At 42.0% G+C, this 27,966-nt stretch overlaps 1 long non-coding RNA gene across 4 annotated transcripts in view; it reads left to right on the top strand.

Moving 5' to 3' along the window:
* Positions 1–27,966, top strand: part of LOC139816875 (uncharacterized) — a 159,236-nt gene that overhangs the window by 127,998 nt on the left and 3,272 nt on the right. The window lies entirely within an intron of this gene.

Genomic DNA, 27,966 nt, shown 5'->3' with positions numbered 1-27,966 from the left:
GGCCGTCGAGACTGCGGAGGCGTTGCCTTTTGCTCTTTCCACTACATTCGTTGCCGTTGAATCTTCCCGATATCGAATAATTTTGGAAAGTATTTGATTTGTGAAGACGGATTCGAAGTACATGAAACTGAAATTAAACCAAATTAAAATCGCGCCGCGAGGCCACGAGCGCACATCGTTCATTTCCGGTTTCGAAGAGAGCGTCGCGTTTTGCTGAAAAAAATGCGGAAAAAAGCGACGGCTGGGACACGCAAAAAAGCGAATCGAGCAGAAGCGCGACCGATACGGCCGCAGATTACGAATGCATAGTTCGCCGAATAAATAATGGACGGACAACAGGGGATACAGCCAAACCGATCGTTCCCTCAACTTCCGTTTTTTTTTTATTATTTTGTTTTTGACCGAAAGCGAAACGCGCGTTTGCCCTCTCTCACTTTTAGACGCAATATCGAATAATACGCGAGCTCCTGTATGGAAGTATTAAATAAAAAATTATTGCGGCAGAGCAATATCCAATTTTACCCGCGTGTCATCGCAAAACTTACTACTTCTCTTTTCCGGGGGAAAAAGAGAAAAAATAAAAAGTTATTAGACGACGAGAAGAAAATAGGAAGAACGCGTTGTCGTATAGCAAGCCCTACTGCAACGAACTGCATTGCATTACTCGAAAGAGAAAAGGCAGAAGAACGGATCCACGGAAATAATTTCGTTGGCGACATTTCAGGGACACCGTCTCTCTCCGCTCATGTGTAGTTCGGCGAATTTTCTCTCGTGATCTAGAGGATTGTTCAGCGCCGGCTATTAGCGACTTCATCAATGGCTTTTGATTGAAAGGTTGGCCGTAGGAAGGAGGAGGGTCAGAACGGGTAACCAGTCAGCGGAAGGAGGTGGCGGACGAGGATGAGGATGATGACGAAGAGGAGTCGTCGCAGCGGCGGACGCTCGTTGTGACGTCGACTGTGTATGACAGCAACGAAGCTCAACCCCCGTAGACCTCTCGAGTAGAGATCACTCTCTGTTCGCTCTCCTCCCTCCGCCCGATCAAACTTCAGACCATCTAAGCGCACTCGATAATCGCGATCAATTTTTTTTTTCGTTCGTCGTATCTTGTGCTCCAGCAATATTATCACAGTTAAAAAGCAGACAGCGCTATTTCCGTTGTGCGCAAGTTGTTTCTGAATGTGCGATTAAAAAAATGATAAAAGTTATGTGTGATGCTAGATACCTTTAAGTTGAAACTGAGAAATAAACTTCCAAGTTTACTCTCTAAACTTTAAAGAGAGAGAGAGAGAGAAAGAGAGAGAGATAAATAAAAATACAGCAATATTTTGTGCACAAGAATAGTTTGCAACGTATTTAGTGAATCAATAAACGAACAGCTAAATTCTACAGGTACCTAAACCATTGCTAGTCGTTTCTGCCGAAAGGCTAAGAAGTCGGGTGCGTCCGAATTTCTCTTTTACTCCCGTACACGTGTAACCCCGAGAAATCGTCGCCACTGTCCCGCTCTTGGAAATTTCGACCGACAAATAATACCGTTTCGCAGTTGTTTTAAAGCGAACGATGTTCAGAGGTGTGTCACGCCGCTGTGGAAGTGCGTTCAATCGAACAAAAAAATCTCGACGTGTGCACGTGCGTTCTTTTTTTATTTATTTATTTTTTTCGTCCTTTTTTGGCGGCCACCCCACCAATTCGAGCCTGACAATTTTTCAATTTATCCCCGTGTTCTTTCCCCGCGAAATTGATCGATGATCGCCGACGAACGCGGTCGCCACGTACGCGGCGTCATAGGACGAAAATTACAAGCCTGCCCGGAAATGACGGGGCAACGGAAGAGCTCGTGACGCCCGACTTCCGGTGGTTTCGGCCACCGTCGAAAATCCATTTCGCGATCGCACCGAGAAAAAGTGAGTTAGCTATGCAATTTATAGCTAAAATGTTTTCTTTCTCTTGTCGATTAACAATCGATTCGTATCAAAAATTATTCAATAGAAAATTCTACTAGATATTTATGCGTCACTTTTTACCAATTTCTTTGACGCAAATTTAAATAACAGAAAAATGAGTGTTAAACACTCACGTATATTTTATTAATAGAAAATAGGTATTATTTTTAATATAAAAGAAGAAGGAAATTATAAATAAAAAGTCAAACAGTGCGAATGCAGCAAATATTAAATTGGAGAACACTCCATGTCAGTGCGACGTTGTGCGATCGATGTTGCGACTCTTCTGAAAAATTGGAAAAATCGCTCGGCCATTGTGAACGCTCTTTAACGGTCTCTCATGCGGTGACGTCATTGACTCGCGTGGGTGATAGCGAACGCGACCCGAACGCCGGCTCGTTAGGGCGGGTTGAATTCCCAGCCCTCTAACCACCTCGCCTCCACCCACCTCTGTCTGTGCAATGAGAGAGAGAAAGAGAGAGAGCGGAGGTGGAGGGACTGGCGGCAGCGATGGAACTCTTGTGCAGGCGGTGGCGGTGCCCGGAGAGAGGATGGGAAGGACCGCGAGAGAGTCGCCTCCGTGAGTGCTTGCGCTTGCGGCCATCGAAGGTGGAGGTGCTGTTGGAGAGGCTTGGAGTGTGAGGGAGTTGGAACGAGCGTGAGCGCGAGAGAAAGAGAGGGAGTGAATGAGATATAAGCGAGAGAGACGGAGAAAGAGGGAGGGCACGTACATAGTGACGCGAAAGGAAGAAGAAGGATCGACGTAGAGAGAAACGAGCGAAATGGCAGAGACGGCAGGAGGGAAAAGGAGATGAGATGCGGTGGGATGAGAAACCGGGGGATGAAGGAAAAAAATAGTACGAGGACGAACGAGCGCGATGAATGAGAGAGGGTGAGAGGGGCGAGGGGACAAGGATGAAGAGAACGGAAGAGGTGCTGAGAGAGCGGATCGCTGCTTATTACGGACGACGGTTAAACCGTCGATGCCATTAGCATTCGATAATTACTCTCGTTCGGTTCTCGGCGACGTGCGAAAAATGAGCGTCTTTGTTCTCGGTAATGTATGAACACACGTCCAGGTTTTCGTGACACGTTTTTTACAAACTTTCATAAATGTTTCTTACGCGTTTGCAAATGTAACGTCGCTAACGTTATTAATGTTGAATTCTTGTAGCCTGTCCTATCAATAATATAACGTTTGCAGCAATTATTTTAAACAATGTTTACTTATAATAATGCACATATTCCAAATATCCTACTCTTTAATAATCTCTAAGAAGTAAGTAGCGGAATATATAGGTAATCCGTCAAAAAGTAACATTTTCGGTCACAGATATTTAAAGCGGCTAATTCGCGCATATAAAATTTCAACTTCTATTTTAAAAATCTTGCATGCAAATTCCTTAAAGTATGATAAAGTACGTTTATTTATGGATCGAAGCGTCGCGTCGCTAGACAGATAACAGAAAGTTTCCGGAGAGAGAAAGAGAGAGAGAGAGAGAGAGACGTGTGCCATTAACGAGAGGCTGGCCCGCCACTTATTCCGAACCCGCGGACGCGTCCCTCGTGTCGGTCGGACGCTCGGAGTCAGCGAGCGGCCGTCTGGTTCGCCTCTGGGGACGACGAGGGTCACTTGAAAGTTTCGCAACGACGGCACGCTACCGGTTCAACCGTGTGCGACGACGAGGGTCGCCGTCACTTCAGAATCACTCCTCGACGGCGCTCGCGAAAATTATACAAGTTCGTCCTCGCAACCGCCTCGCAACCGGATCGTTACAACGCCGCGCCGCCAGAATTGCCTGTGTCCGATTCAGAAACGCGAACAAGTAAACTCATGCGCACTTTCGTAGATTACTGAAAACGATGTTTGAGTACGTCTCTTCTATCGATTAAAAATGATTCCTCCACTTCCCGCAGGCATAAAAATAACAATTTTTTACGGTCAATTTAACCGCCTTGGTATTATATAGAAACGATAAAATGTGAGTAGACAAAAGTTTTAGATTTCGCCGTTGATCGAAATGAATAGAAGCAATTTTAGCAAGTCCAGAGATTTTGGAGAAACCGGAAAATCGATGGAACCGCGAAAATCCAAAAGAAAACTTTTCGCGACAGCTCTTCGCTCTTTTTCTCTGTAAGTGTTCTAGTATCTCGAACGATTCGTTTGCTTCATCTCTCGTTTCCTGCCTCTCCTTGATCCTTTCTCTGTTAGCCGGTGGTCCACTTGGGTGGCTCCCGCGGCGAATATATATTTGGGTGTGTGAAGTTGGCACCCCTACTTTAAAATTCGATAGTTCTGATTAGAGTTCTAGTTTCTTTTCGAAGAGTATAGGAGTATTTTTATGTTTATAAAAAGAGTTCCGGATTATCACTATGAAAAAGGCAATTAAAAAATGGGGTGCTAACTTTACACCCAATTTTAAGACCGAATAGTTCTGAATAGCTCATCTGAAGCATTACATGCCCCGAATATTTGCCGCACGCGATAACGCCGATATATTGCCCTACAGGTTGTTTCAAAGAAGATTTATTTCATATGAAGAGTATCGTTTGTCATGTACAATCGAGATTTGTACAGTAAAAAAATGTTTTCTAACTAGCAGCTTCAAAGTTAATGTATTTCAATATTTTGTGAATTCATGAAATGCTCAATCTTTTTTCAAACTACGGAATTCAAACTTAAATTCTCACAGAGCATATTTCATCGAATTAATTCAAGAGTCATTTGGAAGGCAAATGTTATGCGAAAGTCGAAATAAATAATATTCGTTCAGCAATTTTATTCTTTCAGAACGAAAGAGTCGTTCTTGTGACGAAAATATTTAATGGACATACATAAGTGAGAACACATCTCGATGAAATATTCTTCGGTAAATTCTGCTTTATGACAATGAAATCTTCCACAATGTGACTATCTATCAATCGATATAACTGATGTTAACGGAGAAATAAATCGCATAATCCATCGTAGAGCGCATACGCGTATTTTACGAGGCACAAACTGATGAAACTCCGAGTGAAAAAAAGGCCGATGGGATCGCTTTGTTTTGCCTGAACTAGTCGAATTGTGGAAGTTGCGTGCTCGCGTCCGTTTCCGGCGTAATGCACGTGAACACGAGCGAGCGAGCGAGCGAGCGTTCCGAAATTTAAACGTCGGCTTACCGCAAACCAATTACAAGTTTTCCCGCTTGTGGATGTCGCGTCGGCGATTTCCCGGAAAATCTCGCGACAGCGTGTACGCACCTCGTCGCATGTCTCTGTCTCTCTCTCTCTCTTTCTCTCTCTATTTCACCGGCTCTTTCTCCTGGCATGCATCCCAGTTATACGCGCACCCCTCTGGTTTTTTAACCCATTTAGTCTCTCCGCGGAAAATGCGCATCGATCGTATAACGCGTATGAGACGCAACGAATTGCCATGCCCGCATAATTGCACCGATGCGAAGGGATAAGCGTCGAAAAGTGCTCCGGGCGTTCGCGATAGTTGCGAGAAAGAGAGATAGTACGAAGTTACGAGCATAATACACGAGATTACGAAATTTCAATTGCAAAATCGGGGCGGAAAAAATAAAACTAAGTTACTGCTGACAAATAAATTTTTTACATTAAATACAATTAAAGCCGTTATAGATAAAACAGTATCAAAAAGATATTAAAATTATATGCATATATATTAGATTTTCGTGCATAATTATTCTTTGAGTGATATAAAAAATTAGACCCCTTTTTTACAAAAAAGAAATAGCTAAATTTTACATTAAGTACTTTAACAAAAATTTTCTTGTAAAAATGTGGAAAATTTGGTTCAGCACATTTTTTCTAATAATTTAATTATTATTACAGTATCAATTACGGCGACAATTGGTGACGCAAAGTAATGTCAATATAAGCCGCATAATTTTGTCGTTTTAACTTGAAGAGAATTCTACATTTTCACATACAGAGAAAAGAACGATAAAGAGAAGCAGAGAGGAAGTGAGAAACCAGAAAGAAAGAGAGATCGAATGATCGTAGACGCGAAAAAATGCCAAGTTGCCGCTTAGAACAAAGACGCCGCGCGTTGGTTATAGCGAAGCCCGCGACCTATTCATATAAAAAGCTCCCACCCGAAAGTACCCAATTTTTATGACACGCGAGTTCACACGAAATGCGACTCTACGCTCCGACGCGAGAAAAAAAAAGAAAGCCGAAAGTTCACCGCTATGAGATTAGCACGTGCATAATGTATACGCAATTAACGCTCGTATTTATAGTCGCACTTCTGCCGAAGAATTTAACTGAAATTAGTCGAAAGACAATAATACGATTTAATAAATATATCTTGAAAATCAATTTAATATTTCGTTACGTCCGTGTTTACAACCGCAATTCAATTTAAGAACTTACAATTAAGATTGTACTTAAGACGGTCTTATATAAGGACCGACTATGAATATACCGACCTTAATGCGAAAAAAATACGAAGCTCAATGATTCGCTCGACACCCGAGAATCTCGATGTGGTTAATAAAATCAAGTTAATTTGACAAATTTAGAAACAGATATCCAAAAATATGCAATCAAAATATAGTATTGTATATGCAATATGTTTTGAATGCGCATCAATGAAATACATGTATTATACCAATAAATGATCGATATATCACGGTTTTCCATTACTTGGATAAATTCGATCCGGCAGATTTGTATGTTATTCCACGCTCACGATCCAAAAGTGATGAGCAAATTACATCGAAATCAGCGAAAAATTCAAAGCCGCGATACATTCGAATCTAATTGTTACAAAGAAATTGTTACCGACCGTATAAATATCGCAATAAAACAATAATTTATAGCTCCCTTACCTTTCGATTCCGTGAGATGAATAAATTGGGCGAAATACTTGATTCGATAAATAGTCGATGCATTTACAATCGTTAATCGCGGGAGTTAATTAATTCGGCTGATATAGCAGCTAATAATTATTCGTAAAAGATAATCACATTTAGTATCTTCTGGCACTTGACATGATCGCATTTCGTCGGCTAATATATACGGCGACACGCGGTACGGCTCGTGACGCAACCTGCTCGTTCGAGCCTCGCTGCGTGAATTAAATGCTAGCACGGCCGCAGTGTCCTTGTTTGTGTATCAAAGCAAACGCCAAGGCCGCGCGCCAACCGACTTGTCGACTTTTCAAAATACTCAACGTTTTATTATAAACGATAAATTTCAAATACCTTCTTCTTTACATCTTAGACTTTAATTTTAATTTATAGACAGTTGTAAAGTAATTAATTTGACATTTATTTAAAGTGTAATAAAATTTAAAGTGTAATGAATCTGACATTTATTTATGACGTAATATATCGAAAAATTTATGTAATTTAATTTATTATTACTTTTAATGACAAACTTTTACATCTCAAAACGGCTTAAATGACGTGATGTTATAAATCAAAAGTTTTCCCAAGATTTTTTTACATTGTAGCGAAAATGTTACGAGATTCTAAAAACTATTAGTGTCGAATAACTATTGATATACACTTTTACATATAAGCTTTTTTCAAAGAATTTATTATTAAACCGCGAGGAATAAAATTCAAACTATATGTCTCAAGACAATTGTATTTAACCCTATTTTCTCCAACGTTTTTTCCGCCCCTTTAATCCTCCAACCATGCACTTTCGAGTCCCACGTGTTTTTCAAAATGTTAATAGCTTTGAAAAATTCCCCAAAAATTATTATAATATCTTTGTATCTTCGACTAAAAATCAATGTAAATAACATTTGGAAATCATTTATTTAAATATTTTTTTACAACAATTATATGTTGACAAACGTTATGACTCGTTTTATTTAAAAAATTTTAACTCACGAACAAATTGACGAAGCTTAATAATCAAACACGCAAATTAAAGCTAAAAGTAGTGCAAATGAGAAAAAAATATGAGATATAATTATTAATGAAATAACAATATTTAATTTCGTCGCCGCAAATTTGGTAATTTTTAAATGGTACAGAAGGACTTTAATGATAAAACTAATGTTACAAACATGTTTTTCAAAGAAAATTGATCTAAGAATCCATAGATAAAATTTGTCACAGTATCGATCTACAAAAGCAATATAATATTGATGATATGATATGATAATGAGATGATAAGACAGGCAGGCAAATTTATGCAGAAGTGAAATATCTTCGGAGGTAAATCAGCTAATGTGGCGGCGAGTCATTAGCGTGGCGATGTATTTCCAATACGCTCCACCACTTCTGATCGCGGATTCCGTTGAAAAAGTAGGCGAAAAACGGGCGCGAGAGGGGAAGCCACCGGCGTTGACGTCGACGCTTGGGTGGGAACGGGCGATATTATACAGTCAGCGCCGATAAACGCGACGAAGCGTTGCGGCACGAAGCGAGATAAGGCATTTCGCGTGCGAACGCGTCCGTATGCTGCCTTAATTCGCATCGACGATGGACGAGTCCGTTCATTCCCATATCGGCTTTCATTTTATATTTTCAGCGGGCGAGCGCGCACGATCGCTGCGCGAAAAACGCTGCTGATTTTTTATTGCCGTTTGAGGTGTAGTGCACCCAAGCGGCAATTACGGCATATTTCCATTAACGCTGCGACGCGATTCGAGAGTAAAAATTCGAGGGGACTAAAATTTTTTAATTTGCTAGTAGGGAAAATGCTAATAGACTTCGGTACTTCAATCCCTCTCTCACTTCATTTTCTTTATTACCATCCAGAAAAAAATACAATTATTATGCCGATAAATGCGACAATTTAAGAATGTTTTTATAAATAGGACAGTTATCTCTCTTTCTCTCTCATTATTAATTCGTTTGAGATAAAATGGCTTTTACTCGCAGAGTTATAGGTTAAAAAAAATACAAACAACCAAAAAGCAGATCAGCGCGATAAAGAAACGCTGTATTTTCTTATTATCACGTCGTTAGAGTAGTTTACATGCAGTCGTAAAATCCGTTTTTGAATATCGAGTCGCCGGCATGTATCCACCTTCCCGCCCTTTCTCCAGCCCTTCCTCATCCTCATTCTCATTCTCTTACACCCCGTTGATTTGCTTGCTGGCTCGTGTTTGCTCAATCAGTATAATTAATGGGAGCCAGTGACTCATTGTGGCGCGCCCGATTCGATTTCAGTTTCTCGTCAACGGGGTGGCGGAATGGCGGGGTGGCTGGCGTGCTCGCACTCTCGTGGTTTTCGCGTAGGCTCCGTGCGCAGGTGGACGCGTGCACTCGCGTGTTTCTACAACACCAACGCGTAGCTTGAACGGAAAGCTCGGCGTCTTCCCAGCGAAGGAGAACGAGGGGTGAGTTTGGACGCGAGAAAGATTAATTAAACGAAAGTTTACGAATGAATTTAAAAAATATGCAATTGGACACGAAATTTCAGATTGATATAAACATCAAATTTCAGAATATAGATAGAAGACAGAATCTTATTCTTCGATTTACTTCAGAGGGACTTAAAATAAGATTCTGAAAATAAAATAATTATTTCAAGCACAAGCGCAGTACGATATTCATAATGATGAAAATAGCATGCATTGAAAAATATACGTATTGATTATGATTAATTAGATTATGAGATAATCATCTCGTAACATTTTTATCTTTATTATGTCGTATCTAAAATAATGAACAGCTTAATTGTAATGTGTAATTTAGAACGGCTGACCGAAATTTGACGTTGCATCGGGTTGTTTATGTGAATTTCGTAACGTGGACTGATCGCTCTCTAATTTTCCAAACGGAAACACTTTGCGTTTTCCCTGACATCCCCCGTCCTGTATATGTGAGCCTACATATGTTCGTCTAGTCGAAATCGATACGCGTATGGCGATATGGTTTATTGGTACCTTGGTCAACCGGTCGCGCATAATTGGAATCCAAATCATACGTTGGCGCGCGAACGCATGATTCGCAACAGTATGTGTCATCCTGCGTGTATGTTAATTAGACGTTTTATCGCTCGATAAAACGAGGATTTTAACCTCATACCCTTTTTCGCATCAGAGTCAAAAGAAATTATATATAAAAAAACTGTACGAAATCATCGATTTCTCTGCAGATCACAATGACAACGTGAAAAATCGCGAAATAGACCACGGCCGATCGTGTCTGCGTGTCGGAACGATTAAATTCCATCAACTCGCCGAAGTAATTAGCTCATGCGTCGCTCCGCGTCAGAAACCAGAAGTGTATACTCGCGTGCGACGTTTCTCATCGCCCACTCGTGCGATCTCGCGGAGATTTATAGGACGGTTATCGCTTGCGGCACGTTGCGTCGCGTCTCTGTTTATCGTATCAAAATAACGGAGGACGGAGGCGGTCGTGCGCGAGTTTTTGTAGCGTGTTATCCAATTATCGGCAGCAACGGGAATGACGACGACGACGACGACGCGGCCGATTAAAAGGCAGCGGCGCGAATAAATTAACGGCGCTGCGGGCCGCCTCTTCACGCACGACGGCGCCGAGCGCGATTTATCGCGCTCGCTCGGCGCTCCCGCTTCCGTTTAATTGCCCGCGCGCCGCCGACGTTCATCTGATAAATGCGAAATCGCTGCGCGAGATTACAATTAGCCGGGCGAGCGAGCGGCTTAAACGTCTTAACAGCCCCCGTCGCTTTATCGCGCCAGTCTTCGCGCCGGAGAGCGCTAATGTACGAATTAGCGCCAGGCTTATCTTTGAGATACGAAATAGAAAAATTGCACGATATACGTGAGAAGAAAAACGAAAAATTCACGTGTGCTACTTAATTGAACATGTTCCTTTCAATATTTAAGGAAAATATACACGATAATAATTAAAATGTGTGTAATTATGTCCTTGAGAAATCTACCATTGTCTCAATTTATATTTAAAAAAATGTTTACCTTTCGTCATTTATATAATAGAGATTTTAAAAAATAGATATCAAACGAATGATCACATTGCAACTATCATGGACTTGCAATAAAGCAGTCAAAGATGATTAATTTTCTGCATTTGAAATATAATATTTATTCTTTTATCAAGAAATTATACGTTTTTATAAATGCAATAAAAATAAAGTAGTAAAATAAAATCAATTAGAGAAATTGTCCTTGTTCGTCATTCGTTTTCTTTGTGCCGAAGCTAGCCACACGTATAATTCGTCGACACGTATAAGCGTCGTGAGAAAGATTGATAATATGGGGAAAAGTTAAACCAGATGGAAAAATTACCGTTTTATTAAAAACCTTAAAAAATTAAATGTATTTGTAAAAACAGAACATTTTAAATTAGAAAATTTAAGAGCGGCTTACAGAATTCTAGCACCTGGTATGTACATGGATACAATCGATTTAAAGGATGCTTCTTTCTTATTCCTATACAAAGAAAGTTTAGCAACTTCCTTCGTTTTGAATTCAATAATTAACTTTACGAATTTACTTGTTTACTGTTTGGCCTTAGTTCAAGCCTCTTAGTGTTCACTAAATTAATGAAACCAGTAATAAATGTACTGAGATCACTATAGGTTTTGATCTGTGATATATCTTAATGATATATTATGTTGAAACAAAGCAAAGGTGAAACAAAGCAAAAATGTAAAACTAATATTCAAACTACATGTAGAAGCGTTAGGATTTATAATAAATATGAAGAAATCTAACTTAAATCTAAACGTGAAATGCAAATATTTAGGATTTAATTTAAACTTAGTAAATATGTCAGAAATACCAATCGAGAAAAAAGCCAGATTAATGAACCAAATTTATAAATTTGAAAATAAAAAAGTATGCTCGATCCGAGAACTTGCCCAGTTCATTGGCTCGTTAGTAGCAAGCTCTCCAGGTGTTGAATATGGTATGATTCACGCAAAATCCTTAGAAAAGGCAAAGTTAGAAGCATTAGGTAGAGACTACACAGACCTCGATAAGAAAATGAAAAATCCAACTTATATAAAAGAAGACACAAGTTGGTGAAAAAAAAATTTGAAAGACTCTCGGAAACAAATTAAAATAATGAATTTTAAAAAGGAAATCTTTTCAGATGCTAGCATGACAGGTTGGAGGGCTTTTTGTAATGGTAAAAAGGCGCATATGTATCGTGTTATCGTGTAACAACGATACAGTCGAACAATCAGTATTTGAGCGTATTATGTGAGGTACCTTATATTCGCGACGATATAGATAAGACTTTGCAAGCACGTTTATAGACATTCGCGATTGTATACTGGCCGTTACCGGACTTTCGCTGATCACAAGCTAGGATGCTAACGGATTAACATCTCTCTGAATTACGAGGATTGCGCGCAAAAGCATCGTGTTTCAATAACGCGAAAGCGATGGCGATTCGGTTTCACTGAAATGCCACTGGATCGCCGATTTCGCCGATACAGCGGCGATACATGGCGGATTTTCCGACGGCATCGTGTGTCGGCGTTTTACGTTGCATGCACACATACGTTGCATGTGTAACATGTAATTAGTAACATATCGCGCTTTTTGAACCGCGCCCAGGCATCAGAATTATGGCATTCGTAACCTGCAGCTATTAAGGAAGCGAGGATCATAAAATAAATTTAATTTAATAAGAATAATAAGTAATATCAATATATATATACAACTATTTCCCGCATTCTAGACAGTGGCAGATTTACGAATAACAGAATATTTGAAAGCTATATAAAAATGTTTAACAATTTTTAAATTAAATTTAAATTTAAAAATTTTAAACAATTTTTAAATTACTCTAACAATTAAAATACGGAAGCTTTTGCGTGCTAAAAGTATTATAGTTGTATTAAAATTCGATCATCATCGAATTGAAACTTTTCTTTCTATAGAAATAAAAATCTTATATTTTGTATCTTATTTAACGAGACGTTGCAATATTCAAGGAGAGAGATTAGATTTTTACTGTAAAGAACTTTGTCCCTGAAACGAATGCGTAACGAGTTCGACGGTAATTGTTACATTTAGGTCAATCTCACATCAGCGACCAGTGACACCGTCACATTGAAATAAAAAGTCTTCTTGTTAAATTTATAAACAACTTCATAAATTATTGAAAAATCCGACATGGTTCAAATGGTTAAAAAAAAAGTACCGACGAACCGCCGCGAAATCACGTTGCATCGGCACTATCCGCGTTTCCAATTTCGCAACGTTAATTCAGAATTAACCAAACAGGTTCGACCGCGGTTAGCGCGATGGACATCGAATAATTGAGTAAAACGCTCGGGGGCGGGCGCCGCTGGTTCTCTCTCGCATCTTCGTCTCGCTTTTAACGTTAATAATATGACGCGTGCCTTTTAAACGCGGCGCTCTATTAATGCTGAAAGCGAGATATCGGTGCGACACAGAGTCAGGTCACGAGAGATCGCTCGATGAAAGTTTAAACTTGCGGATAACGGTCCGGGCGTATTATGAGAGCCGAGCTATGACAGGCGCGAAGGGAAAAATCGTCACGTCACTCTCGAGCGACAGCGCGAGCCACGAAAATTATTGTGCGAGGAATGCGGAAAAAATTGCCCGCTGACGCGACGTATGAAACGTTAGGTTTTAGCGAGTCGCGATTTTCACCGGAGTTACGCGGTTTTTTTTCATATCGATTTGGTCGCACAACGGATATTTTTGAACAATTGCACAAGAAGACTTACAGAGCAAAATAATGCAAATAATATTTTTCCTCAAATATTTTTCCAAAGAAGTAGACTAAATCGATGAATGGATGTAATTCAAATTGAGTCGCATAAGTTTTCTTTACAATCTCTGACATTTAATGCATTGGTGATCAAACCACAATTGAAACTAAGATTTTGTTAAAACAGGACGTTTAAAAGAGGGAAAATTTTTATTGCAAAAAAAAATTTATTATTTATCCATGAAATCTCCAATTTGTCAAAAATTTGCCAGGGATATCAAATCAATACCAAATAACTGCCAACATTTTTGTTACAATACAACTTATATTCGGGATCCTAAACAGTAAGATATTTAGAGGTATAGCGATTTAAAACTCCAAAACTCTTATGTGTCCAAATATGTCCAAAAAAACGCAATAACGTAATGTAAAATTCCAAAGCGATATTTCATTTTCATGAGAAAGAGAGAGAGTACGCTTTCGCGTTCACGCAAAATTTTCGGGCGTGCAAGAAACCACGCAAAACCGGGAGATTCTCGACAATTGCGACAGCCGTGGCAGGCTATCGTGAGGCTGGAGGGCGGCGCGGGTAGAGGGTAGCTCGCAGGATCACCGAGTCCCTGATATACCCGGCGGGTTGTCGAGGTGGACCGTGGTAATCCTCCAAAACCCCTGCACAATACCGCGTCGGGTTCTACAGCGGCCATTAGCGCGGAAGGGGAAAAAAGATTAAAACCTTCGCCGGTCGCCCGCACCGGCGGCGAATCCCGGTTTTATTAATCGTGCACGTTGCGGAAGATAACGTCGTCGGTCGGCAGTTTCCAGGAAAAGGGTTAAAGCGCCCCGAGAGACGGAAAAAGGGGAATTTCGGCCCTTGTATATCACAGCGATCGCGTCGCTGCGAAAAAACGACCGACACGGTTGCGGCTGAGCTAAGCGTCTCCTTGGTGCAAAAAGCGAATTTAAGGAGAAAAATATCGAGGAATGATGGTAATACAAATATAATCGTCGTTGCGATAATTTATACAATACATGTATCTAGATTCCTCTGAAAGATTCTTGCGAAGTCTTACGTGATACCACCGACGATCGTCTCTCTATAAATATGTTCTATATTTAAAAAAAATTTATTCTCTTCTAAATTTTACCGAGTATACATGCCCGACGAAGCTTTATAGGTATGTATGAGAAAAGGCAAAATCACTCTCGACTACCCGATATATGGCAACGTTCGTACACACGTAAGAAACGCGCTGTTGAGCCAGACGCAGCATCAAAAGAGTCGACCAGCTTTCGCCTTTTATTCCGCGTCCACCATGCCGGATAAAAAGGAACGTCGTGGCGGGAAGAAGAGAAGCCACCCACCTCTCGCTCCCACCCTCCTTTTTCCCCGATTTCTTCCCTCGCGGTTGGAAAGAGGAAAAAAGACGAGTGGGGTAGGTTGCGGGGATGGCGGAAGTGCTGAGTGCGAAGGAAGAGACGATGGATGCTGCACAGGAAAGAGGAAAGAGAGAAGGATAGTGAAGGAGAAAGGACGTTCTGAGAAAGAGAGACGAAAAGAAGACGTCGTCTTTCTTGGACAAGGGGAGAAAAGAGAGAGAGAGAGAGGAAAAGAAGACGAGAAAAAGCCGAAAGAATACGTCCGAGTGGTAAAAGGGACGAGAAGGGATCGAGGGGAAATTCGAACTATGCGTCTTTAGCAGCAAAAGCCGCGGATGTTCATCTCTTTTTGCCTTTCCCTCTTCCTCTCTGTCTCTCTCTGTCTCTCTCACACTCTCTTTCTTCGTCGCTGCTTCTTCACGACGAGCGAGCACTCCACTGACCTCCAAAGCGAAATTTCCGAGTACCAATGGCTGAGCGATGGAAAAGCTCCGACCCGCTTTTACGACGCGCTTTTATTCGCGCAACAGCGGTAAGCGAGGAAACATCGCGGAATTAAGATTCGCGAATGCAGAGATGTGCCAACGTGCTCGATCTGAATCCGCCATCTGAATGCGAGGAAATATCGTGAGTTTCAAAGATGGGGAGCGAGGTTTCCTTTGATTCTAGGAAGTGCACGATCTGTTCTTTATGAGAATAAAAGCCATCGCATACAAATTTCTAAAACGAGATGTACATAAATTTACGCGAAACTTGGCAAAAAGTTATGAAAATAATATGTGAACTCATAAAAAAAGAACCTATTTATCATTGTAAAAATTCTTTTTCATCGTAGCAATTATTGCAAAGTGCTAATTTAATTTTATTCGTCGCAAAACTTATGAGGAGAGGCATCTCGATGAATGCAGCTTCGTCGTCATGCATAATTTCGCAAATCCGCCAATTATCGTCTAACCCAGCAAAGCGAAGAGGGTCACCAGGTGGCGAGGCGGCGATTTTTCCCTTTTCCCGATTACGGGCGAGACTGCAGGCGGTCGGTATTAATCCCGCGCACTGTTCTGTACCATCGTCATGGAAACGCAAAGCCCCGAAAAATCATTTCGACGTCGAGCGTTGGCCGATAATAAAAAAAAAAAAAAAAGAGTAGGGAGGAATAGGAGGTGCAGGGATCCGAGAAGAGGATGAAGAGAACGACGCGAGGGAGTGAGAGAGGGCGGAGGAGGACGACGCGTTTCGAGAGCGCTCGCTCGGAGCACGAACGTCGAGTAGGGCGATAATATCCGACCTTTCGAAAAAGCGTGCGCAATTCCAATCCGGAGAGAAGAAAAAGGAACCTTTTTCCGGATAGAGACGCGGGGATGGACCAGAGGGATAGGACGATTAGGAAACGGCGTCGATTACGTCTCCGCGCCGGCTCTTTTTTTTTTGCATCTCGTGAAATCATCACGTCTACGATATAAACATGCTACGATCCGATCTGAGATTGAGTTTCAAGTTTTTAAGCTTCAATTCTGTTCACGGATAAATTAGTATGTATGTTTTACGCTTTTTGGTCGTGTTTCTTGCTTATCTTTTATCGTTGCCACGAATGTGCAATCGTCAAACAAATCCTGTATTTTTAGAAATCGATGTTTCCAATACAAAGCGAGGACACCGGATCTTAATTTTGAGAGCTTGATTGTTAAAATATTTAATGCCGACACAATTAAATCCGCGTATCGCCGATAGGGGAATCAAGCGTGTGTGCGGAGCACGCGAGAATCGGAGTCTAGCTCCAACCGGCGATATCGCTAGTCACGGAGACCGTTCCGGTTATATCTCGAATATATATCGGGAGTATATAGTAAACCCATAGTTGTAATAAAAAAAAACACAACAATTTGTAATACACAAAACAATTCCTCAGAATGCACAGTGTAAAAATTAATACTTTATATCAATTTAATACTAACAATTTCACTAAAAAAAACTTTTTTAGGTTTTAAACGCGATTCTAATCTCCAACATCAAAGTCGTGCAGCAAAGAAGGGAAGCGAAATGAAGATTCGCGAAGAGTCCTTCTTCACTTTTCTTCTTCCTTTTCCCTTGCTTCCAGAGTTCAGTTTCTCTCTTGGGTCCATCTCGCGAGAGAGAGATCCGCGCGAATCGAACTCCGGAAGGAACGGGAGAAGAGCCGAAGGATGCGTAGTTTTCCTTTTTTCTCGTCGTTCCTCGTGCTCGAGTTACTCGCTTCCGCACGAGCGCGCGTCTATCTGTCGCAGAAAGGATCGAGACAAGCCGAGGGTGAAAGGGCGAAAAAGAGAAGAAAAACGCGAGGACACCGGCTGCCACGAGATGTGATGCGACACTCTCGGGTGCTCCAGTCGTGGCTCTCGTCTACCGGGTGAACCAAAACAAAGAATCGTCTCATCGGCTAATGAGGTGAAATTGATAAAAATTGCTGAGAGAATATTCACGCTATATGAAAATCTATACATAAAAATCTACATAAAAGTTAACAAAAAGCATGTTTTTTCAATTGACAAGTGCCGCAAAGAATCGTCATATTTAAAAATTAGCAACCACTTTTGAAATAATAATTTCATTGTACCAAACTCATATTGCAAAAAGAACAAAGATTATATGCTATTTCTATCATTCTATCACTGTCCGAATATATTTCTATTAAGATCTTTATATATTATCTTCCAATTAAAAAAAAAAAAGATTATTCCCATAAAAGTTTGACACTATTCTAGCGAAGGGTGTAACTTTTAGAAATTTTTTGCAAAAAAAAATCAATCTTAATCGTTGCGTGTCGTCTGGCGCATAATCCATGACGCATTCTCGGGAATTGCGTGGAGCCACCCGATAGTGCCGTCGTTACGCTCACCCTCTCGGCGGTACGAGAGGGTTCCAAAGCTTAAATGAGCCGCGCGCTGTCGTGGCATCCGCGGCATTTTCCCCTTTCATCCCCGGCACGTCTCGTCCTGCACAGCTTGCGGCGGGCCTCTTCAGGAACGACGACAACCCCTACATGAGAACGGCGATGACAACGACGACAATACCTCATCGGGATCCTTCCACGAAGAACGGCTTTCGCGCGCTGGCGAATTTCATCGATATCGCACGGGCATTATATACCGAGTGGCCGTGAAATGTTTGCCGTAAAAGTTATACGACGCATTAGTTGCATGCACGAATCCTCGCGCGAAACTAAATTTATTGCGCACATAAAATACGATATTCCAGAGATTACTCGACCGTACTCAAATGGTCCCGCTATTGTCGTGAAAATGCGGCAAACGAAGTTCTATTGTCCATAGATCATTTTTAAAGTTATTAATCTTTAAGGTCCATATTTATAGACTTCATTTGCATATTATCTCAAGTCATCTTAAACTAATTTCCATAAATACTTTCAAAGAAATAAAATTTCATTTCTCAAATTAGGTTTAACATTGTTAACGTATATATATTGCTGACACGTCGATATCGAATTTCAAAATTTTATTCAAAACAGAAAAGCACTTATCACTGTCTTATCTTTACTATTATATAAAGGGAAAAAATTTGTTTGTTCCATTGTTCAGGGTAATCTTAGAAAGTATCGAATTAATTTCAAAAATTTTTACACTAGTGGATAGCTTATATCTTCCTGAGTAACATATGCCATTGTGCTACAACCCAATTTAAAAAAATTTAGTGTTCACTAAATTAATGAAACCAGTAATAAATGTACTGAGATCACTAGGTTTTTATCTGTGATATATCTTGATGATATATTATGTTGAAACAAAGCAAAGGTGAAACAAAGCAAAAATGTAAAACTAATATTCAAACTACATGTAAGTTTTTAGAAGCGTTAGGATTTATAATAAATATGAAGAAATCTAACATAAATCTAAACGTGAAATGCAAATATTTAGGATTTAATTTAAACTTAGTAAACTTAGTATGTCAGAAATACCAATCGAGAAAAAAACCTGATTAATGAACCAAATTTATAAATTTGAAAATAAAAAAGTATGCTCGATCCGAGAATTTGCCCAGTTCATTGGCTCGTTAGTAGCAAGCTCTCAAAGTGTTAAATATGGTATGATTCACGCAAAATCGTTAGAAAAGACAAAGTTACACAGACCTCTATATAAGGACACAAAACCGGTGTCGAAACGAGTTGTAAGAATTTGAGTATTAAATGTCAGTTTGGTCAAAGATACAACCTGTGTTAATTTAAAAAAATTTAAAAAGCTTTACAAAGTAAGCTATAAGAATTTACAATTACAAAAATGGGGATTCAAGTTGTAAACTTCTAGTCAGGTTCTTTATGTCAGTCATTGTTTCACTTGAATATTTAAACTTTAGAAAGTATAATAATTGAACTGGATGCTTGATACGTAATTTTTACCGAATATTTCACCAGAGATTTTTAGAAGTTTTTAATAAGCATCTATATGTAAAATCCTCTTACACTCATATATAAAATAAAAATTCATAATTTATTAATCGATTTTATACACGTCTCTAAACTTGACACACGTGAAAAAAATACCTTATTTGCAATCACTGGTGTAACTCAAACAGCACAAATAATTAATTTCAACCTACATGTTACATGAAACCGTCAAAGATGGCGAATATTTTACGAACGCTCGCGTCCCCGCCTCTATTTGCAAAACATGCGCGGCGATATCAATTAATATCATTAACAATTCCGCGTGATCCTCGCGATATCGCAGTTGGGTATCTCGTGATAAATCAAAACCGATATGATAATTAAACCCTGCGGCTTCATATTTGACCGCGTCTCGCGTCATCTGCCATAACACTGCGTAAAATACGATTAGAATCGGATTTAAGTAAAAATATATCCTAGATCCACTTGCAACTCTATCAATTTTTACATTTAATTTTACAACTTTTAGATAAAATTAGAAAATGGTTAGAAAAGAGCTCACTTTTCTCGTTAAATTATATTTCTACGTAATAAAAATTCCCGTTATACTAAGTAGTCTCAAAACATCTACACTGAGAAAAAAAAATATTTTAATCCAAAAAAATATTTATTAGGTGGCTCCTAACAAGAGGGCAGCGGACGAATCATTGCGTTACCCGCTGCCCCCTCACCTAAACGCGCCGAGAGGGACACCCGCGGGGTTTTAGCCGGAAAGGGAACTCTAGAAGTCATCGAAATCTATTCGGAACTACCATAAAAAATTCATTTTTTCAAAAATGGGGGCGCCGTGAAGTTAGCCCCCCCCCCCCATTTTTAAAATGGTGTTTTCATTACTTTAAATTACGGAACTCTCTTTAAAAACTATAGAGAACTCTAGAACTCTTGCTGGGGAATCCAGAACTCTAATAAATTTTTTCGAATTTGGAAAAGGGGAGCCAACTTCACAGACATCAGCGGGATGATAACATCCCTTTTCCCAATCGTTCGACGGCACTTTCCATCATTTATATCGTGTCACACATTCATATTTATATTAAAGCGTTCACGCACGCACACCCGTATGTGCGTGCGCGCGTATGATAATGCACTCGGAATAAATGTGCCACGAAGAGCGAGTAGCAAAGTGTAATAAATTTCAGGGTGCGAGAACAGGGGCGCGAGGAAAAGAGCGCACTGCCGGAGGGGCAGAAGGTCGTACAAGAGGGGTCGTCTCGGTTCGCCGAGCACCGAGGGGTTAGCACGAAGACGTCGCTCAAGTATTCCGAGACTCTTCACACCCGATATATATATCAGTAGAAACGAGTGCTCGCACGCGTGAGAGGGTTGCGATCAGCAAACCCCCCGGGGGGTAGCTACCAACGGGAGGTCAGGGAAACGTCGGAATCATTTTAATTTTTTACTGTAACGCGTGTCACGCTCGCCGCACTATGGTTTGCTAGAAGTTGACACTTTGCCAGCTTTAAATACAAATGTATCTGATATATAATATATAATAGATGGCATAATAATATAATCAATTGTTAGTACCCAAAAAAGTTAATTTCAAAAGTGTCTACTTTCGGCGAAACCAAAAAATTCCAATGAGGTATAATTACAATTTGTATTTTTAATTTTCAACTTTATTGATATTATTTACTAAAGGTCATTACAAAAGTGAACATAGTCGATTGTAGTGGATTAATACAAAATTTTATATTTATAGAAAATTAAAAACATGAATTTAGCAAAACTCAGAAAAAATATAACTTTATATATTGAAAAAAACATTAATACCTCATCATCATTTTTTTTTAAATGAGCATTTAGCATTCCAAGCAAGTATCACAAATAAATTTCACTCATCCAGGGGACGAATTTAGGAACATGAAGGGGGATGAAATTAGGAAAAACCCTCAAACATCGCGGCTCCTACCTTCTCAACAAGTTAATCTAACGGCACACAATTCACACACCCTTCTATTGACAATGTATTTGTACATAAGCCAATGACACAGAGAATATAAAAACAACGCTTAGGCGTATATAGGACTATTAATAATGACATTGCAAAAACTCGCGTTACCATCAAGAAGACAAAAAATCTTCGTAAAACCAGTACGGAAGCTTCGTGGATCATTTAACTTTCACAAGTGGCTCTGTTTGCCTTTCTCTATACACACGTGCTGGCGCCGATAGCGCTTTTAGCGACAGGACCGAGAAATTGAAGGGGACGAAATTAGGCGCGGGTAATTTAGTAAAAAATTACTCGAAGAGCCCCAGAGGGATTTCTTGATATTATTTTTGATGGAGTAAACACTGAAAAACTTGGGCGAGGATTCGCGAAACTTTTCGACAATTTCGATATAACGATCGTTTAATGGAACCGTAGGACTCGGAGCTTAACGCAAGAAGGCGGTGAATACTAACTACTGTTAAATTGGCAGTTTAGCCAGGCGCCGGGTTAAGCTCTATATATCGGCTACGGACTAACTCGACGTAATATCCCCCGACCGAGCACACAATTGCAGCTTGCCAGCCTGACTGCTGGCAATGCGACGACTCAAGGTTGAAGCCACGTGGTCAAATATATGGACGTTCTCGTTTACCCAAAAGTGTAGTTTCAAGCAAGGTCGCGTTACAACAATAAAGATAAAGCGAAAAAGTATTTAACACCTAGTAATTTTCTGAAAACTAAGTTTCAAAGACAAGCTGCGAAAATTTGCCTCTTTCTAATTCGAAAAAATAGTTTATGTCAAGATGTCAGTTTAAGATTTAGCGTTGCAGATACCTACATTTAACATCGTGCTCGGAAAAAGTTGTGCGATTGGAGATTTGCGGGGTTTTCGAGAGCGAAAGCGCTAGGCAACCGAGGGTGGGTGTGCCTGAGATCAGCATGCTAACGATGTGTACCATTCCAGCATCCTCCCCCCCTGCATCCGAGGGATGACGCGTGCACGCGTCTGGTCGGAGGATCAAAAGCGATCGCGTGTGCTGATCCCTCTTACTCCTCGATTTACAGCTCGATATACAGCGAGTTACCGTCGTATCCGTTACGACTGTTACCGAGGACAAGTGGACCAAAACTCCCAAGCTCCCCAAGCTTGACGACCAATTTCAAATTTAATGTCTCCTCCGAAAGATAGCCCAGTTTTCTCCGCACGAGCCCCAATCGTGCGGGGGGTGGCAGTTTGGAATATAAAAATTCCTGTGATCAGGTGGACTCGAACCCGATTCCTCGGAGTTACGAGTCTGGCGCTTTACCACAAGACCACACTGCCACCCCGGTTTGGACCGCGATCGAGTTAAATCGGTGCCGTTACCAGTGACACACGACTCTCGAACGATCTCCCGCATCTTTCAAAAAATACCTCTCACGGAAATATGCTCCTTTCATATAAAAATGCTTCATAGAAAAAAATGCTTTATATAATTGAAAGCAAAAGGACGCGGCAACGTAAAAGAACCATGTGCGTCATAGAGCAAGATTTTACAAAGTAACTACATTTCAAAATTTGTTTAAAATGCAATTAGCAAATGGACTGGCTCTCCGCGCTTAGAAGCGGAAGCTAGTTCGAGTAATATCGGGGTTGATAAAAGGAGAGAGAGAGATATAGAGAAAGAGAGAAAAACTCAACGGTATCGAGCTGTACCTGCTCGCCGGAGGGATATGCAACCAACCGAACCCCGCGAGAATCGACATGTGCGGAGGACGACGACGTGGAAGAGCAGCGCGCGTGCCACCGCGTAACAAACATCGGATGCACGAGAGGGAGAGAGGCGGGGGGGGCCGACAGCGCCGTCAGTCGGTGGCGCGGCGGTGGTCGCTCGGGGGGATCGGGGCATCGGGGGCTGGAGCGCAGGGCAGCAGGGGGTACGAAAGCGGGGGATGGATGGATGGGCGAGTTGTGAGTTATCAGAGGCGGGCAGGCTCGTGCGGCTCCACTATCCCCGCGAACGGCGGGTGCACGCGGACGACGGGGGGGCGGGGGAGGGGCGCGACGGAAGCGTGGTAGTTCTGGCCTGGTGCTACCCGCATCCACCAGCAGGGGTGGCGGTGGAATGGGGTGATCGATATGCCGTGCCGTCGCCAGTGCCACACACCACGCCACGCGCACGTACATTCCGCTTCAGCGACAACGTAAGGAGGAGATAGTTATCGAGGATGCGATTGTTTCAGGGGGGGGGGAAGATGGGGAGCGTGCTCGGCAGAGGCGTTGCGTGATGTTTCTATGGTATCCCGGATGAAAAATCTTTTAAATAACTAGCAAATGCCTCGACGAAATGCCCTCAGCGATTTCCCTAAAGAGTTAAAATAATCACGACACGCGAAACAAATTTCAGATGTCTAAGGATTCGTGGCAGACTCGAGCGTCAAATCTGGTCACGTGATAGATTCAGAGGGCCGCGAAATATAACCTAACCACTGGATTGGCTGAAATGAGCGTCGACCGTCAAAGTTAAACACAGTTTAGCTTTTTGACGCTCGAATCCAGCGTCGAGCGTCATCGTAAAATTGTACCTTTAGACTTAAAAGTATGTATGTCAGTGGTCATATCAATACTGACATTTATAAGTTGCACAATATTAATTTCTGATTTTTATTTATTTAGAGTACAAATGGGACCTATGTTAATGGCAAAATAGATTCTTCTAATAAGATTAAATAGCCAAGGGGGGTGAGGTCCGAAAGGGTCCGGACCTCCCCCGAAACCTCCTCCGAAATTTCGAAATTAAAAAAAAAAAAACAAATATTAGTAAACATTATGTTCAATACGATAAACGTAATTTTTTCTTACTAAAAAAATATTTATTTTCCAGAAATAAGTACTGTTTTAAACAAATTTATGGCTTTTTTAAGTTCTAAGTTGAGCCAAACGCAAATTTTATAAAGAGAACTTAATACGCATTCTCGTTCTGATTAGATTTTTTAATAGATCTATCGAATAATTACGACGGTCTGGTCAAAAAGTACTGTCAAAATTTGTTTAAAAAAAAATTTTCACAAAAAACTTCAAACTCGCGTATTTCTCTCTTAATTTTGGAATGGGCTACACATACTCTTTAGTTCGCCGAGTTGATCCCACTGGACCCCCCCAAATTGTTTTTCTGGCTATGGCCTTGCAGAGGCACATGTTTCACCTCCAACAAATTTAATAATTTTATATATGAAATGAATATTAGGCACTTACGTAAGGATTGCTGCAGGCCCTCCACAAGTGAACGGACAGGACAGGTGGGACGCAATCGCGCGGAACTTTTCTCGACACTCACAATAACATAGATCACTCGCCGCCGTCGTGGCAGGGAATCTTCTTCACGTCACTCCGATTCAGAAGATGCGTGAACTACAATGTACGATTAACATGGCGGCCAAAGTGGCGCGCAACCGGCCGCGACCACTCCGCCCTCGATTGAAAGTTGCCGAGACGGGCAACTCAATCGATCGCGATTGCGGATATCGATTAGCACCTCGCGGTCGAATTACACTCGATACACTCGACATTTTCGATAATGCGGCGGAGAATCTATTCTTACGTCGCGAGGATTTCTGTAAAATCGGGAAATTATACCGATTCGAAAGAATAGAGCGACTTACGAGTCGGAGTAACGTCTCGTACAAAAATCTTACGACCAACATGACGGCGAAATTGGTGCCGCTGTCTCTGTCTTGAACTCCGCGATTGAATGATGACGAGCAACTCGGTTAATTAATCACGATATTGATTAACATTCCGCGATCGCGCGGAACTTTACTCGGCACTCCCGATAACGCGGATCACTCGCGGTCGTCGTGGCGAAGAATCTTTCTCGCGTCGCTTAGATTTTCTAAAAAATCAGAAAATTATTCTGATTCGAAAAACCAACTTCACAGACATTTCGAAAAAAATGGAGCAAGACGTAACGAACATGGCGGCGAAATTGCCGCGCAATTTCTTCCACCAAGTGCCGATTGAAACTCGACGGACTCAGTTCGTCGCGGTATCGATTAGCACTTCGCGATCGCACGAAACTTTGCTCGGCACTCCCGATAACGCGGAACACTCGCGGTCGCCGTGACGGCGAATCCTCTTCACGTCACGAATGTTCGCGAAGACCACCGTGCGGAGGGTCATTTCGTCCCCAAACGATCGCCGAGACGTAACGAACATGGCGGCGAAATTGCCGCGCAATTTCTTCCACCAAGTGCCGATTGAAACTCGACGGACTCAGTTCGTCGCGGTATCGATTAGCACTTCGCGATCGCGCGGAACTTTGCTCGGCACTCCCGATAACGCGGAACACTCGCGGTCGTCGTGACGGCGAATCCTCTTCACGTCACGAATGTTCGCGAAGACCACCGTGCGGAGGGTCATATCGTCCCCAAACGATTGCGAGACGTAACGAACATGGCGGCGAAATTGCCGCGCAATTTCTTCCACCAAGTGCCGAACGGCGCGATTGAAATTCTACGGGACTCGCAATCGCGCGGAACTTTGCTCGGCGCTCCCGATAACGCGAAACACTCGCGGTCGCCGTGACGGTGAAATGGCGAATCCTCTTCACGTCACGGAATGTTCGCGAAGACCACCGTGCGGAGGGTCATTTCGTCCCCAAACGATCGCGAGACGTGTAATGAACATGGCGGCGTACCTGCGTCGCGATTACCGGCACCGGCCTCGTCTCGAACTTCGGCTGAGCGAAACTTCGCGAGAAGCCGCGGCTAATCGCAAGGGCGGATGTCGATTGCCGTTCCGCGATCACGCGTGAAACTTCGGTCGGCACGTCCGCCGCGCGACGCGTCCGCGGCAATTCGCGGCCGCGACGAATTTCTCGCGTACGAAGACCGCCAAGATCGCGCGAGACGTTAACTGGGACTGACTGGGACTGACTGGGACCTGGGACTACTGGGAGAGATCGCGAATCACGAAGTGACGCGAATGTAGTCGCGAGTCAAGACTGATAATCCACAAGTACCCACGAATTTTTGAAACGCGTTGATTGGCTAGCGAATAGAGAATTTCTGAACGCGTCACTTTCTCCTTCGCGAATAGCCAATCGGCGCGTTCGAAAAAATTGGCGACAAATAGACAAATAGAGAGTTAAGCCTAATGAGAATTTGGGGCCTTATTGCGATGTAAACGTGCCATCACGAGCGCCATTAGCGAGGGGGAAGGGAGGGGAACAATATATGATAATTTCGAGTAAATTAAAGTAATGTTTATATCTGAAAAGTCCTACAAGCACACAAATATATGATCATTTTGAGTAAATTAAAGTAAGTAACATTTACCCGAAAAATCCTAACAAGTTAAACTTCGAACCGTACTTCTTTTATTTTTTTATTTATGTATTTATATTTATTTGTCCTTTTTTAGTTTCCAAAATTCCCCCCCCCCCCTTCAATTTACAGCTAACAACGCCAGTAGTGTTATCTCTTGATTAGAATTTCATTAGATGCCATTAATGTACCTTCCGAATCAGACGTTTTAGGTCATCAATTATCGTTATTAATGACGTATCGAGCTCTCTCGTGACGACATCGATCACGCAAAACGATCCGGAAAGGAGAAAGATAGAAAACAAGTGTATACCTCCCGGTTTCTCCACTTGCGGTCGACCGAGCGCACGCAATCAAAACCTAATCAGCCGTCGACCCTTCCTCCCGCGCCCTCGAAAGACGGCTTTCGAAGATTTCGCCTCGCCACGCGCGCGCGAGGGTGGATGGGGTGAATTTCGGGCTCGTATCGCGCGCGCGAGCCAGCGGAGAAAGAGGGTGGCGCGCGCGACCGGGGGACCGCGGAGGGCCGAGGGATGGAGACTGGAACAGGGGGGGTAGAGCGTATGGTAATGGCGCGTAATACGATCTGATTGCATTTATGATGAATGGGGGTCGCGCGGCGCGACCGGTGGGAAGGGTGACGGACGGGGGGGGGGGGGGCGACGCGTGTCGAGTCGGGCGAGCGGTCGGAAATTCTGCTTGCGGTTTAATGACAGCGGCAGCGCTCGCTCGCTCGTTCTCGTTCGATTTTCGACCCCTTCGTTCGTTCGCCCTTCCGCCGCCGCCACCCCCGCCACCCCCGCCACCCCCGCCGCCCCCGCCGTCATCTCGTCAGTCCACAACACCCCCGAGAGCTCTTTCTCTCTCTTTCGCTCTCGCTCTCGCTCTCCACGTGTCGAGCTGCCTGCACGCGCGAGCGTTCACGCACGCACGCACGTACGCGTGCACGCGACGCACGCACGACCGCGCTTGACCGGCCCGGGGCGTTTATCCCAATTTGCGCGACAACCCGCGCGCGAATTCGGAAGGAATTTTTATGAATTGGATCGATATTTTGGAAAGGATCAGAAAAGGAGGTTGTTCGTCTAACAATAAATGAAAGTAAAAATTATATCGGATTTTAAGTCGAGAACGGGCGCCTGTTTTTTTATATTTTTTTTCCTCATAAATGGTCGCTTGGGGTTGTTATACCCCAATTAAAAGTCATTGTTATTAATTATAACATATAATTGCATATTTTGTGTTGTTCAGTAATTTATTAGCATTTGAGAACATGTATATGGATTTACTCAACGTTTTCTGAAGAAAGTAAAAAGAAACCAAAAAGATATTAAAAAACGAAAGAAGCACCGC

This window comes from Temnothorax longispinosus, chromosome 7 (assembly GCF_030848805.1).
Source record: "Temnothorax longispinosus isolate EJ_2023e chromosome 7, Tlon_JGU_v1, whole genome shotgun sequence".
NCBI classification, from domain to species: domain Eukaryota; kingdom Metazoa; phylum Arthropoda; class Insecta; order Hymenoptera; family Formicidae; genus Temnothorax; species Temnothorax longispinosus.
This window is presented reverse-complemented; position numbering and strand designations above follow the sequence as displayed.